The 15,218-nt window shown below is 34.6% G+C and overlaps 1 long non-coding RNA gene and 1 other non-coding gene across 2 annotated transcripts; one reads left to right on the plus strand and one right to left on the minus strand.

Moving 5' to 3' along the window:
• The first annotated feature begins 1,942 nt into the window (after window positions 1–1,942).
• On the plus strand, window positions 1,943–3,033 carry LOC104111651 (uncharacterized). The gene is made up of 3 exons (XR_004510943.2): window positions 1,943–2,124; window positions 2,210–2,286; window positions 2,402–3,033. It is a non-coding gene; the product is annotated as an uncharacterized lncRNA (long non-coding RNA).
• Window positions 3,034–4,470: 1,437 nt separating this feature from the next.
• LOC117280409 (small nucleolar RNA R71) lies at window positions 4,471–4,577 on the minus strand. The gene has a single exon (XR_004510944.1). It is a non-coding gene; the product is annotated as a small nucleolar RNA R71 (small nucleolar RNA).
• Between the last annotated feature and the right edge of the window lie 10,641 nt (window positions 4,578–15,218).

Consider the following 15,218-nt stretch of genomic DNA (forward strand, 5'->3'; position numbering starts at 1 on the left):
TATTGTTGTCTTATTGTTTTGTTTATTATTTAGTGATTGTCATAATTTTTGATATAGTAGTTGTGACTCATTCTCACTATATACATTTGACTTCCGCAACAATATAAGATAGAAATTTTATTCGCAAAAGACATCGCTAAGATGGTGCTGTAAGTTGTACAACTAAACCAAGAGTATAGTTCCTTTGTATTCTGTAGGGACTTTTCCCCTATTTATCTTACATCTTTGATGTCTATTTTAAATTCTCTTAGCGGCTAATTTGGCCCGAGTTTTTAGATCTATGTTCAAACATTGACCAAGTAAATCCACATGCTCAAGAAAGCTTTATTTATGAAAGAAGCCAGAAGTGCGAACTAAGAAACGATAAGTTGAGGGAAATAGTACAGAAGAAAGGGGAGAAGGGACTGATTACTCACACAAGATAAGGTTTCAGGAAGTAAAAAAGAAGAATTACTCCCTCCGTCCCACTTATGCGAGACGATTTGGAGTACATGGTCAGACTATCTAATTTTTCAGTGTAAATTCTAACTTAGAATCTTCAATTTTTTTCAAATAAAATTTTATATTTTTTCTAAACTGCACAAAAGTACTATAAGTCCCAATAATTACAACAACAAACTCAGTATAATCCCAAAAGTTAGGTTTGGGGATAAGTCACAATAATTAACAATTTAAAATATTTAAAAGGCATGTGAAAAATTCACGGTCAAAGAAAAATTCCTTTTGACTCTCCAAATAGTAACGGTGCCACATAACGTGGGACAGATGGACTAATATATATCTTGTTCAGAAATTTATCAAATATTTGAATTTTAGCAAACCATGACTAATAATTAACCCAAAATCTAAAACGAAATAGCATTTCCAAATATCCAGACAACAACAACAACAACATCCAATAAAATTCCACATGTGAGGTCTGGACTCTGGAGAAGGTGGTGAGTACACAACCTTACCCTTACCTTGTACATGTAGAGAATAATATCCACAAACAGACATAAAAAAATGTTATACCAAATTGAACTTATGCAGGCACAGTCACGGCAGTGGCATGTGAGGAATCTCTAAGTCTATGCAAATCGGTGACAAATTAAACATTCATGTCCCAATTGCGGCTGATAAATAGAAAAAATAAGATATTTCTTAAAGAACCCAAGAAAACAATCACCAAATCATAATCATCGTTATGAAAAGTTAAAAGTAATCTCAAAATTTTTAATAGTACTCTCAAGAAGTGAAAAAGTTCATTCCTTACCTCTCATTTTGATTCACATGAAGGAATTCTGGTATTGAAAAAATTATAGAATACGTTGTTCCTCAATTTGTTGAGTTTCTAAAGAGGGAACATTCTCTGCAACTCAAGGTAGAGACTAGAGAGTGATGTTTGATTACCTTTTTGTGCCTTCTTTAGCATATTGTGGTTGCAGCTTCACACTTGCTTTATCCTTGTGGTTTTGCATTCACAGACTGAAGCTACTTGTGTTCTCAAAAAAATTGGTTTTCATACCTGGCGGAGTACTGATGTGGCAATTAACCGTCAGCTGGTTCCAATTTCTCAAAGGTTTCAGGGTGATAATGTTGAGGTGTGTTTTACATTTGGCAGATCTCTATGCTGTATAGACTGAAGATTATGTTCATTAGCATGCTGATTGTATTTTCTTTCCAACTATAGGCTAAATGATTTGAATGGTAATTAATTGTTGGTTTACAGTTAGATCTTCCATTATTGGTCGAGGGTGTTTGTTCGGATGATAAGAATCTACAGCTAAAGGCGACCTCACGATTCGAAGGAATGCTCTCTGACGGTATAACTAAGCCTGCTCCAGCTTCATTTCTGCTAATTTTGTTCAGTTTGCGTATCACTTATGTGCAAATTTGATTCATAGAAATGTTTCCGATTGTCCTCATGCATCTCCAGGTAGAGAGTGATGTGTTGATTAATTTGTTGTGCCTTCTTTAGTGTATTGTGGTTGTGGCTTCACACTTTCTTTATCCTTATGGTTTTGCGTTCATAGCGTGCCGCTGCTCAGATTCTCATACGAATTATTTCTAGTACCTCGTCGGAAATTGGTGAAAATTCTTTTGAAGTTTTTGGATTCTTCAAGTGATGATATTCGTGAGCAGGTGTGTTTTAAAATTGTCAGACCCCTATGTTATATAGACTGGAGCTATGATTAGCAAGCTGATTGTATATTCTTTCCAACTACAGGCTATGAAGGAACTGCGAAGTGTTGCTCATACCTGTCGTGGTCGTGATCATCTCCTTGAGAAAGGGGTTTTGTGATGGTAGGCTAGAAATCCGTGTTTTAGCCGTAGTATTGCACTCTAATGATTGCATTTTACGTATGTTTGAGCTTAATTGATAGTAAATTCTACTTATTACGTGTTTTATGCCTTGTAGGAAATGATTCCGAGCTATTTAGGTAATTTGGAGCGAAATCGAACAAGTTGGAGCTTTGAAGTCTGAGTAGAAGCCCAAAAAATTAAGTCGGGGTCACGTTCGGGGATCGAGGACCAAGTCCGGATATCAAAAAGTGAACACATGAATTTACTCTGAGAAAAAGCCACTACTGCGCCGCAGTGCAAAAGTAGTCTAACAAGCAAAATGTGAGCTCTCTGGATTTCCTCACTAGCACGCCGCATGGGGCGGCGCGGCTGTGCAAAATTGTCAGAGTGATTTCCAAGTTCGGCTAGGAATGAGTAGTTTCGCCCGGGCTTATTTCTACACGGCACAAAAATATCAAAACACGATTTTGAAGGGACTTTTGACCTACGAAAGATTGGAGAACCAACTAATTAGCCAAGAAGACTTAAGAATTCATCAATATTATAACTTACAATCGGTACAATACGGGAGTTTGTATCAAAATCATTAGCTTTGATATTTTCTTTATTCTTAAACTTATTTGAGATGCATTACTCCATTGTTATGGAGCAATTTCCATTAGAGTATTGACAGATACGATGTTTCGATAACGTGATTAGGATTCGATTCTTGATAATTGTTAGAATTAATTGCTGGAGCTTTAATTTGTATTGTGAGTTATTTGTTGTTTTGCTTAATCGAAAGAGGAGTTTGATATTGAATTTCTTCACATCTTATGCACTAGTTTAAATTCGTGATTCAATTAGGTAATCGAAAGAGCCTATTGAATTGTTGATCGAACTAGAAAATAGAAAAATATTCGTGAGAAGCTACCCTTTAGATCATAACCATCATTTGATTGTTGCAATTGTTTACCGTGCTTCAATTGGATTAATTACTGAATTAACATTTAATCGAAAGAGGAACATTAACTTCCAGTGCAATCTGATTATCGGTTGAATTCGTGAGAATCAACCGTATTATAGAGTGAATTAACTCAAGAATTGAATCTCGAGTCGGTTATCTTTCACCTATCTAGTCAAATACCCTTATCCCTCTCATTGATATTTCTTTGTTGCTCATCTGCTGTCTTTTGTGATCAATGCTAAATTGTTATTTGCTTAATTTTTAGTAGTTCACCGTAGTAACAGTTATCAAATCAAGAGTTAATTTTCCTGGATAGTAATCAACTGGAGATTATTCGAACACTGTTTAAATCCAATCCCTGTGGAGACGATAATAAATTTATATTATCTTTGACTAACGAGCAATAATTTTGTGTTGTGTTTTGTGCTAGTCAAATTTTGGCGTCGTTGGCGGGGATTGGTAACTAATAGTGTTTAAAATAATTTTTAGTACTAATTCAGGAACTAATTTTTACTTTAGTTATTCACGTTTCTTACTTGTGTGCAGGATACAGGTTTGATTTCTCTGGTGTATGACTCGACCGTCTTCAAAGGAAGTGATACCCTACGAACCAGAGTTGGAGAAACATCTGCGACAACTGAGAAAAGAAAGAGACTTAACAGAAAAATTCTTGGGTCAAATTTCGACTCAAGATACTATGGCAAACAAAGAGAATGATGGAGTAGACTTAGCTACAAGAGAGGCAGCACAACTAGAAGCTGCACAGAGAATTGCTGATGAGACCGTCAACGATGATGGGGGTCGAAGATTCAATCTAAACCGACCCTTGGTTGAAGACCAGTTTGAGAATGCAACACCCAGCCCTTGAAGATCATTGGGTGACTATGCTAGGCCAGTCTATAATCAAGGACTATCAAGTGTCAGACCCTCACCCATAGCAGCAAACAACTTCGAATTGAAGCAAGGCTTGCTTCAAACTATCCAAAACAACTGCACTTTCAGAGGGAAGGTGAACGAAGATCCTAATACTCACTTGATGGACTTTGAAGATATCACGAAAACCTTCCAATACAATGGAGTATCAAAGGATGCAGTCTACTTAAGGGCATTCCCCTTTTCATTGAAAGAAAACGCAAAGCAATGGCTTCGTAGCTTACCCTCAGGTTCTATCAGGACATGGGAAGATATGACCAAGAAATTTCTTGACAAGTACTTCTTAGCTGCAAAAATAAACAGGGAAGTTCAGAAGGGAAATCCACAATTTCTGCCAGAAGGAGACATAAACAGTTTTTGAAGCTTGGGAACGATTCAAGGAGATAGTCAGAAAGTGTCAGCACAATGGAATCAATTTGTGGATGCAACTCCAGAATTTTTGGGATGGACTGACACCGTCCTCGCGACGAACTCTGAATACGGCATGTGGAGGTCCACTAATAAAGAAAACGCCGGAGGAGGTTGTCTTAATCCTTGATGAATTATCTGAGGATGCTAATCAGTGGCCGGCTGAGATTAATGCCAGAAGAAAATCAGTTCGGGTTCATCATGTGGACTCTAACACATCCATGCAAGCCCAGCTAGACACCGTGGCCAAGGAGATAAAAAATCTCACATTCACAGGAATGTTTCCGATTGATGAAGGTTTAGAAAAGGTGCTACAAAATGCATGCTTGGCACTTTCTTACCTTTCTGATCATAAACATGGCAATACTAGGGCCGTGTTTGACATGGGTGTTTGTCCGCGGCTGGTTGAATCTACATTTATTGAGAGCAGTCTTCTTAGTGCTGGACTTTTCTATTCAGCCAGACACATGAACCATTATTATTTTACTTTTTGCATCCTAAATCCAAGTGACTATCCAATCTTATGCTTACGATTGACGCACCCCTACCTGTCCCACCCTTCCAGCATCATGAAATTTCCTCCCGTCCACCTACGCCCTTCCTATAAAACTCTAGTTGCCTGGTCTTTTTATCGGAAAATCTTAAAAGAAATCTAGTATATCTCCTAACGGAGACACTTCGATTATATTTACCACCCCAAAACTTCCCCTGCCTAATTTTTTAATAGCCTCCCATTTGGTAAAGCTGCCCAGACAAGATTTTAAAAGATTTCTTCCTCCTGTAAGGTGTGAATATATGTTCTTTTCCATCTTCAAGTCTCCGGCAAGTTCCTCCCAGCTTCAGTGGCCATCTATGCCGCATTCTTTTTGTTACATTATTTTTTATTCCCTCCGTTCACTTTTACTCGTCACATTTCATTTGTCCAGAGTCAATTTGACTCATTTTTGAACCTAAATTGCATTAGATTTTCTTAATATTTTAAAAATAAAATTAGATATTCGGAAACTATACGAAAAATACTATAATTTGTAATTTTTCTCATATCAATATGGTGAAAAAATACATGTTAAAATGTTGGTCAAAGTTTACATAGTTTGACTCTCGAAAAGCGAAACAAGACAAGTAAAAGTGAATGGAGGGAGTAGTTTTTTCGTAACTTAGCCTTTTCAGATCTTGATTTGATGGCTCAACACAATACCTATTGATGTAAGTTGGTAATAAAAAAAAAATGGAAGTTATCTAGATATAGGCTGAAAAGTATCTTCAAATACTCAAATATAGTGCTTTAACACTCCCAAATGGGGCCTTGTACTTTCTAAATATCTTAAGATGCTATGGAGAGGTCTGAATCACAATGCTTTCCTATAGGTGCTTCTAGCAAAGTTTCTTTTGCAAAATATGAACTTGAAGTTATGTGATATTGATTGAAATACTTCAATTGGTACTTGGAGAGTTTTCTTTAGTCGCTTGACTTTTTGCTGCAACTTTCTTGTTGATGGGTTGTGTGCCCCATTTGATGTTGTTGTACACATCAAGTTCTTGCATATCACAGATTTTCAGGTGTGAAAAGGGAAAGATACTAAGATAGTTTGACTCGCCCTTGTAAAATTGCCACTATCTTAGGATTGGTTTGCTGGAGATGTTCAATTATTTGTCTTCCCTTGCTGACGTGTTAAGCTACTATAACATCATCCTTCCTTCAATGTGCTAAAATAGTTGGGTGAGTGCATTTTGCAAAGACCACACTGGAAAACTGGATCTTACTTTTTTTTTATCATTCTCAAAAAAAAAAAAAAAAAAAGATCTTTTATTTTTTTCTTTAAATCTTTTGCTAAATTGTAACTTAGACATGCACATTACTTTATTTTTTTTACTAACATCAACTATCTTCACAACCCAGCACATTGTTGAGCATGGCCCTCTTCCTTGTCTGTTGCACTTGCTAACAGAGGGCAGGGAGGTTGAGGAAGTCTGCCGGATTATAGCAAATATTACTGCTAAAGGTATGTCTTCAAGCAACCTCTTTTCTTTTAGTGATGGACTTTTCATTTGATGAAACCTCCACCGTATAGCCAAATATGAAAATATGAAACCAAGCTTATGGCTGCGACTGCAATTTTATATGCTATTAACAGTGTTGATTGTGAGGCTCATATTAAAGAAAAACAAAGAAAAAATGAGAGGTGCCTAACTTTGTTGAAGAAAATGAGAGGTGCCTAATTTTGTTGACAACTTTGTTGAAGAAAATGAGAGGTGCCTAACTTTGTTAAAAAATTATAGGACTAAATCAACAACAAGACATCTTCTTTGTAGTAGTTGAATGACATCTCTTACTATAAATAGAGGCCATCATTCTTCATTTCAATCACACTAAAATAAGAGAGAAGCAATAGAAGTTAGAGAGAGTAATCCACAGATTGTAGTTTGTGAGATAAATAGTGAGTGTGAGTAATATTGTTGTGAAATATTTTAAATAAAGAGTATTATTTCTTTCAAGATTGTAGTAGTCTCTTGACACTACTAAGTTGTAATATTATAGTGGTTATATTGCTCCGCTCGGGTATTATATTTTACCCATTAAAAGAGTTGGTGTCGTTGTTACTCTCTTGTGTTATTATTATTTGTCGTGAATATTATTCATGGGCGGGATTATTATTTTTCCCAACAACGTGGTATCAGAGCCATGTCAAATAATAGTACGCTGTCTTTTCAGTACCACCGTCTCACAAAAGATAATTATGAGAAATGTTGTCTACGTATGAAAGTCATTCTTGGCTCTCAAGATGTATGAGAAATCGTAGATAGAGGGTATGCAAAACCCGATAATGAGGAAGTTCTGTCTCAAAATAAAAAAGATGTCTTGGCAAAGACAAGGAAGAAGGATCAACAAGCCCTCACGTTCATCCATCAATGTCTGGATGATGCCATGTTCGAGAAGGTGGCAGATGCTACCACCTCAAAGGAAGCTTGGGAGATTTTATAAAATTTTCTTCAAGGAGTTGACAAGGTGAGGAAGGTAAAACTTCAAACTCTAAGGGTTGATTTTGAAGTTTTAAAAATGAAAGAATTCGAATGCATTTCAGATTATTGTTCAAAAGTGAAGGTTGTTGTAAATCAATTAAGAAGATATAGGGAGGACATAAAAGATATCCGTGTGGTAGAAAAGATCCTTCGAACTTTAACACCTAAATTTGATTTTGTGGTGTGTGTTATTGAGGAGTCTAAAGATTTAGACTCTATGATGGTAGAGCAATTGGAGGGTTCTTTACAGTCCCATGAAGAAAAGATCAAGAGGAGACAAGAAGTGCCATTGGAGCAACTTCTTAAAACTCAAGCATCCTTCAAAGATTATGGAGGTGAAAAGAGCTATCGAGGGAATGGACGGGGACGAAGTCGTGGCAGTCATGGAAGAGGAAGAAGCAACGCTAACAACTTCAACAATGAAGTTAAAATCCACCAGACATTCAGAGGTCGTGGTCGTGGACATAGAGGAGGAAGAGGACGTGGCTACTACCAAGAAAATAATGGACAAAGGTATGACAAATCAAAAATTGAGTGTTATAATTGTCATAAATTTGGCCATTACTCTTGGGAATGTCGTAGCAATATTGAAGAAAAAGCTAACCTTGTTGACGACAAGAAAGAAGAAGTTGAGTCAACGTTGTTGATGACACTCACGGAAAAAGACAAAGATGATTGCAGCTCGTGGTATTTGGACAATGGAGCAAGCAATCATATGTGTGGATGCAAAGAGAAGTTTGTGGAGATCAATAAAACGGTGAGAGGTAATGTGTCTTTTGGATATACCTCAAAGATTCAAATTGAAGAGATATGTATGATTCTGATCTCTTGTAAAGATGGTAGTCACAAGTTAATTCAAGATGTTTATTATGTCCCAAAATTAAAAAGTAATATTTTGAGTTTGGGCCAACTTCTTGAAAAGGAATATGACATCTACATGAAAAATATGCATCTTTGGCTTAGAGATTCAAGAGGAATTCTAATTGTTAAAGTGCATATGGCTAAGAATAGATTATTCTCTCTGAATCTTAAGACAATTGATGCAAAGTGTTTGAAGGCTAATGTGCAAGATGAATCATGGTGTTGGCACATACGATTTGGGCACTTAAATTTTGAAGCGCTCAAATCAATGAGAGAAAAGAACATGGTGCATGAGATACCATCAATAAGCCATCCCAATCAATTGTGTGAAGTTTGTCTTCTTGGAAAACATGCAATAAAGAGTTTTCAAAAGGAGGTCATGTCAAGATCAACCAAGCCGCTTCAGCTTGTTCACACTGATGTATGTGGATCAATCAATCTACCTTCCTTTGGTAAAAGTAAATACTTTCTACTTTTCATTGATGACTTTAGTAGAAAGACTTGAGTTTATTTCTTGAACCAAAAATCTGAAGCTTTTGCTACTTTTAAAAATTTTAAAGTACTTGTAAAAAAAGAAAGTGGCTATGAAATAAAAACTTTAAGGTCCGATAGAGGAGGCAAATTCACTTCCAAAAGAATTTAATGACTTTTGTAAATTTCATAGAATTCGTCACCCTCTAATGGTACCTTATTCACCCCAATAAAATGGAGTTGCAAAGAGAAAGAATCGAACGATTCTTAATATGGCTAGATGTATGTTAAAAGCTAAAAATATGCCCAAGAAATTTTGGGCAGAAACTGTATCTTGTGCAGTTTATTTGAACAACAGGTCTCCAACAAAGAATGTTAGAGATTAAACCCCTCAAGAAGCATGAAGTGGAAGAAAGCCAAGTATCAAGCACTTGAAAATCTTTGGGAGCATAGCCTATACTCATGTGCCACATCAAGAGAGAGCGAAGCTTGACGATCGAAGTGCCAAGTATGTGTTTGTTGGCTATGATACGAGTTCAAAAGGCTACAAGCTATACAACCCAAGTAGTGGCAAGATGGTGGTAAGTCGCGATGTTACATTTGAAGAATTGGCATGGAACTGGGAAGTTTAGGAAGAAACTTCATATGATTTTCTTCCATACTTAGGTGATGAAAAAGAACCAGAGACCATGGAACCTATGCAGGATACAACTCCACCTCCTTCTCCAACAAATGTTGCATCTCCCCCTTCTCAAAAAAGTTCAAATGAACAACCGCAAAGGACAAGTAGTATTCAAGAGCTCTATGAGGACACAGAAGAAGTTACTAATTTTGATTTTTTATATTGTCTCTTTGCTGATAGTGAACCAATGAACTTTGATGAAGCCGTTGAAGACAAAAGGTGGAGACAAGCCATGCAGGAGGAGATTGAGTCAATAGAGAAGAACAACACTTGGGAGTTAACAACTCTTCCCAAGGGTCATCGTGCAATTGGAGTTAAATATATATACAAGGCAAAGAAGAATACTGATGGAGATCTGGAGAGATACAAGGCACGACTTGTAGCTAAAGGCTACAAGCAAAGACAGTGCATAGCGAAGAAGGAAGTCAAGCTCAAATATGTGAAGTTGCATGATCAGACTGCAGATATCTTTACAAAACCTCTTAAGTTTGAGAATTGTTAGAGATTGAGATCAAGTCTTGGAATGAAAAAGAAAAATCAAAATTAAGAGAGAGATTTGTGGGGCTCATATTAAAGAAAAGAAAAGAAGAAAATGGGAGATGCCTAACTTTGTTGAAGAAAATGAGAGGTGCCTAATTTTGTTGACAATTTTGTTGAAGAAAATGGGAGGTGCCTAACTTTGTTGACAACTTTGTTGAAGAAAATAGGAGGTGCCTAACTTTGTTGAAAAATTATAGGACTAAATCAACAACAAGACATCTTTTTTGTAGTAGTTGAATGACATCTCTTACTATAAATAAATGCCTCCATTCTTCATTTCAATCACATCAAAATAAGAGAGAAGCAATAGAAGTTAGAGAGAGTAATCCACATATTGTAGTTTGTGAGATAAATAGTGAGTGTGAGTAATATTGTAGTGAAGTGTTTTAAATAAAGAATGTTATTTCTTTCAAGATTGTAGTAGTCTCTTGACACTACTAAATTGTAATATTATAGTGATTATATTGCTCCGCTCGGGTATTATATTTTACCCATTAAAAGAGTTGGTGTCGTTGTTACTCTCTTGTGTTATTATTATTTGTCGTGGATATTATTCATTTGCAGGATTATTATTTTTTCCAACACTGAGATAGACAGATCCAGTATCAATATGTAATCTCTTTTATTTTATGGGGTAATCATCTCTGCGATATCGATGATATTCTTTCTAAATACGATGTTTTGTTGTGCTTTTTGGCTTTAGGTCTTTGGTGGATATGTAATCTGTGTGATTTGCCTCTGTGTGATTTGCTATGAGATAGATATTGTCACAGCAAGTCTACAAGGATTAGACTTGAAGGTTGGGAGGGAAAAAAGGAAGAGTTTGGAGGCGTTAATGTTTATGCACAACTGATTGAAAAGTGTGGGTGGGTTGGAAAACACCTTATAATGTAAGTTAGAGTTTTTAGTCAAAATTATCCCTTATTTTTGAGAGTAGGTCTAATTTTGTCCTTTAACTATTCTTCTGAGTATTTTAATCCCTTAAGATTGCTAAAGTAGAGCGCCTTTAGTCCTACTAACAGAATTTGGTTAACTCTTGTAAAAACTAACGGTGATTCCATGAGCATCTCACGTGACCAGTAAAAAAAATAAAGACAAGCAGTAAACATAAACTCGTTTCCTTATTCGTCACCCCAATTCAGCCGGTCAGAATCCTATTCCGAAGAAGAAAAGCTTCATCGAGCGGAGAATCAAAAAGAAAATTGAAGTATCCAAGGAACCCTACGGATTCGATTCGGTCGAAGCAACAACGTGGATTAAATTGAGATGGCAGTCGAAGTTTTATGATACCATGACATGCCAATTGACAATGCCATTGAAGACATTGTGATACTGCCACTGATGAATATTTATTGTTCGCATTTTATGTGTGTTTTCTCTGTGTTTATTGATGTGTTTATTTGGATGAGATTGTGGCACTGATTTTGTGTGCAATCTGGCTTTCCTTTTTAAAAATTTCCTTTGATTTAAAAATTTCACACACCTATATATAGATTTTAGTACCACCGCCTAGTTCAGATTCTATGACAATAGATTGTTTGTGTAGAAATAAGTTGAAATAGAGTTTTTGTATGATTGTAGATGGACAACATAAATTGTACTTAAAATTTTCTTGCCTTTTCCTTTAATCCACGCTTTTCTTCAGAGGTATAGGATGAATGGTAACTATAAAATTGGAAAAATCGGGAATGAGTTTAGTTGTTTCACTGTTTGGCTTTTAACAAGAGTTACACGATTGGCATGTGGTATGGTGATAGTCACCGTCAGATTTTTTACCAAATTCTGTTAGTAGGACTAAATGTGCTCCACTTTAGCAAACTTAATGGATTAAAAATGCTCGGGAGAATAGTTAAAGGACAAAGTTAGAACTACTCTTAAAAATAAGGGACAATTTTGACTAATGCTCGGGAGAATAGTTAAAGGACAAAGTTAGAACTACTCTTAAAAATAAGGGACAATTTTGACTAAAAATTCAGGTAAGTTACGACTACGAGGCTTATGAAATATTTAAGGCTATCAAATCGGGGAAAAGGAAAGAGACAAATTTCTGAATTCTATATTTTCATATATACTTGTGAACTTGCTGTGCTTTCTGCTGTTGCGTCTATAGCACATAACAACTTGCTGTTCTAATAATCCAATTCGGTAAAAGGAAGGCCATTTGTTTCCTTCTTTCAGTATCCAAACATTCAATATCTAAATGAGATATGTAAAGGTCGTTGCAATATCTAGAATTGGGGTTGAATCCAATCTAGTGCAAGTGTGCAACTGAGTTGGTAGAGATTATATCACAACATATTTCTATGCTTAATGACATATTCAATGACATATTTTTCTTCACATTTCATGCCTATATAAAGGCCTTGTAATAGATAAGAAAATACACACAATTGAAGAAGAAAATCTCTTCCTTTTTTCTATCTCCATTTCTTGTTCATGTTTTACTAAATTGCTTTTATTTCATAACAACATGTCTTGTTCATGTTTTACTAAGTTGCTTTTATTTTTTAACACGTTATCAGCACGATGCCCTAATCAATTGAGTTATTTACATCTATAAAATTATCCTACATCATAAAAGGCATGTTCCGGCCATGTCTAATATTCATCTTGAAGAGATAAGCTTTTCTTTCTCATTAAGCAATTTCAAAGAATGGTATCAAACATAACTGAAGTAACAATAAGGTTGAGGAGACCAGTACACTGTGATAAGGCATATAATGCTAATGCTAAGATACGTTTTCTAATCTTTTTAATTAATTCATTTTCTTATTCGTTTTTCTCGTAGGTTCTTTATTTGTTATGAAAGTTTCCAATGCTAAGTATTTTCTTCTTACAAATCCATTCATATTCTTAAGTGTTTTACTTTATAAAGAAAAATATTTAAATGTAAACTAATTACTACTCCATGTTTTACTTATTTTATTTTGTTGCATTATCAATATCCATTTCAATGAACGAGTTTCTAATATTTGTTGTAAGTTTGATCTGATCTCTTTCATCTCGTATCCTGGTTATGTAGATCTTATTATAAGAATTAGAAGTATATAATGATGCAGATAAGAGTTACGTACTAAACCAAAGACCAAAAAAAGTACAAGAAATTGGGGAGCTACTACAGCTTTTGCAAAGTCATTTGAGGAACTTTGGTTCCTTAGTTAAAAAAAAAGCAAGAACCTTATGTAAAGTTTTCCTTAACTAAATATTTTTCTATAAAATATATGCTTGACCATCATGCGCCATTCTGACTTTTGAAAAGGTAATGTGAGGTAAGTTTCTCTCAGGTAATCTTAATAGTACAACTAGCATACGTTATTGATAAATAAATATACGATCCAAATGAAAAAAAAAATTGAATTAGCATTGGCCGATCAAAACTTTTAATTCTCGTATATTGAAAAATTGAGTGAGTTTGTATCTCTGCAACCCAATTTTTCATTATTTGTACACGATATTCTTAGTACACTCCATTAAATAAAATAAAAAAAGGTTTAGTTTCTTGTGACTTAAAATACATAACTGCTCCTATTTTATAACTGATGTGGGAGGCAACAAGATGGTAGAGTCATTCCAGTATTGACTTTTTCATTAATGTTAAAAATATTGTCAATAATTTTTTCAATTAAAGGTTCTGCTATATCTCTTTGTTTTTCTAGAGAGCATAATATTTAGTTTCCATAAAAGTGCATGGTAACTAGTAGTACTATATTATTCTATTTGATACATTATTTTTCTTTAATGTTCTAGTCATATCACTTTCATCTTGAAGTAAGCTTATTGCAGCAAAGACCACACATGAATTTTTAATATTATTTTGTATTTTCATATATCTGTTTGACACTAATTACTTAACTGATTTGAGTAAACGAAAGTCTATTGTTGAGAATTGTATCCAAATGACATTATGAATAGTTTAACTCAAGAGGTAAACATTTCCTTCACAATAATAATAATAGTTCTTCAAAATGTGAAGGCAATGTTTACCATCAAATTGGTATACAAAATAATAAAGCACGCCGCCGATTATGATACATTCATTAAACAGAATGTGACTTGTAATAAGCATTGAGAATGCAGACCCATTCCTAAAGGTGAATGTTGTAATATGTGATAAAAGTAATGAATAAAGACATGCAATACATGATTGGATAAATACCACACAACTCATCTCTGAGGGAGGTTTGAGTGAAATAAAGAGAATAAATATTATTGTGTGGTTACATGAATATGTCATTGGTCGCGTATATGTGATACGCTAAAAAATATTTTGTTGTGCCTTATAGAAGGTTATTAAAGGCAAAATTAAAGCAAAAATATGACTTTGCTTATGATGATTTTGACAATGACAATTTATTATGATATAATTTTTTCCATGAAGGAGACATTTACTATATGAATGGTGTGACAAAAGATCTTGCAGTACAAAAGTTGTTAAGAGCTCCGAAAAAATTAATTTGTTACTACCCGGATGAATAAAAATATTCACGATATTGATATTGTAAAGTCTCAAAAGAAACTTTTTGAGTTTCAAATGTATAAGTCAAAATGGTTGGCATATTGAGACTATAAATGAAAGGAATATTGAATATTGAATATTTCTATAATCATAACGGATAAATATGAAAGATTATCCGATTTTCTTTCTATTTGTACTACACAAATATAAGCATGATGATGGAATCATATTTCACAAGTAAACTAGAGGTTTACTAAAATAAATATTAGTTAGCACGACCGGTTGACCATCTCGGTTTAATTATAATGCGAAAAATTAATTGAGAATTACACTAACATATATTGAAGAAATATAAGATTCTTCAAGAATTCTCTTGTGCTGCTTATTCTCATGATATATCAATTAAAGTTGAAATTGAATCCTTTGATTTCTGGAACTAATAAAAGGTAATAAATATATGGGCCCAGTCACCTGCCATGTCGACTATTTACTATTATATAATTTTAATAGATGCATCTATTCTTTGGTCACATGTGCATTTGTTATCAACTTGCAGTTTGGCTTTTGCAAGATTGATTGTTCAAATTATTAGAGCACAGTTTCAAAATATAAAT

This window comes from Nicotiana tomentosiformis, chromosome 7 (genome assembly GCF_000390325.3).
Source record: "Nicotiana tomentosiformis chromosome 7, ASM39032v3, whole genome shotgun sequence".
NCBI classification, from domain to species: Eukaryota; Viridiplantae; Streptophyta; class Magnoliopsida; order Solanales; family Solanaceae; genus Nicotiana; species Nicotiana tomentosiformis.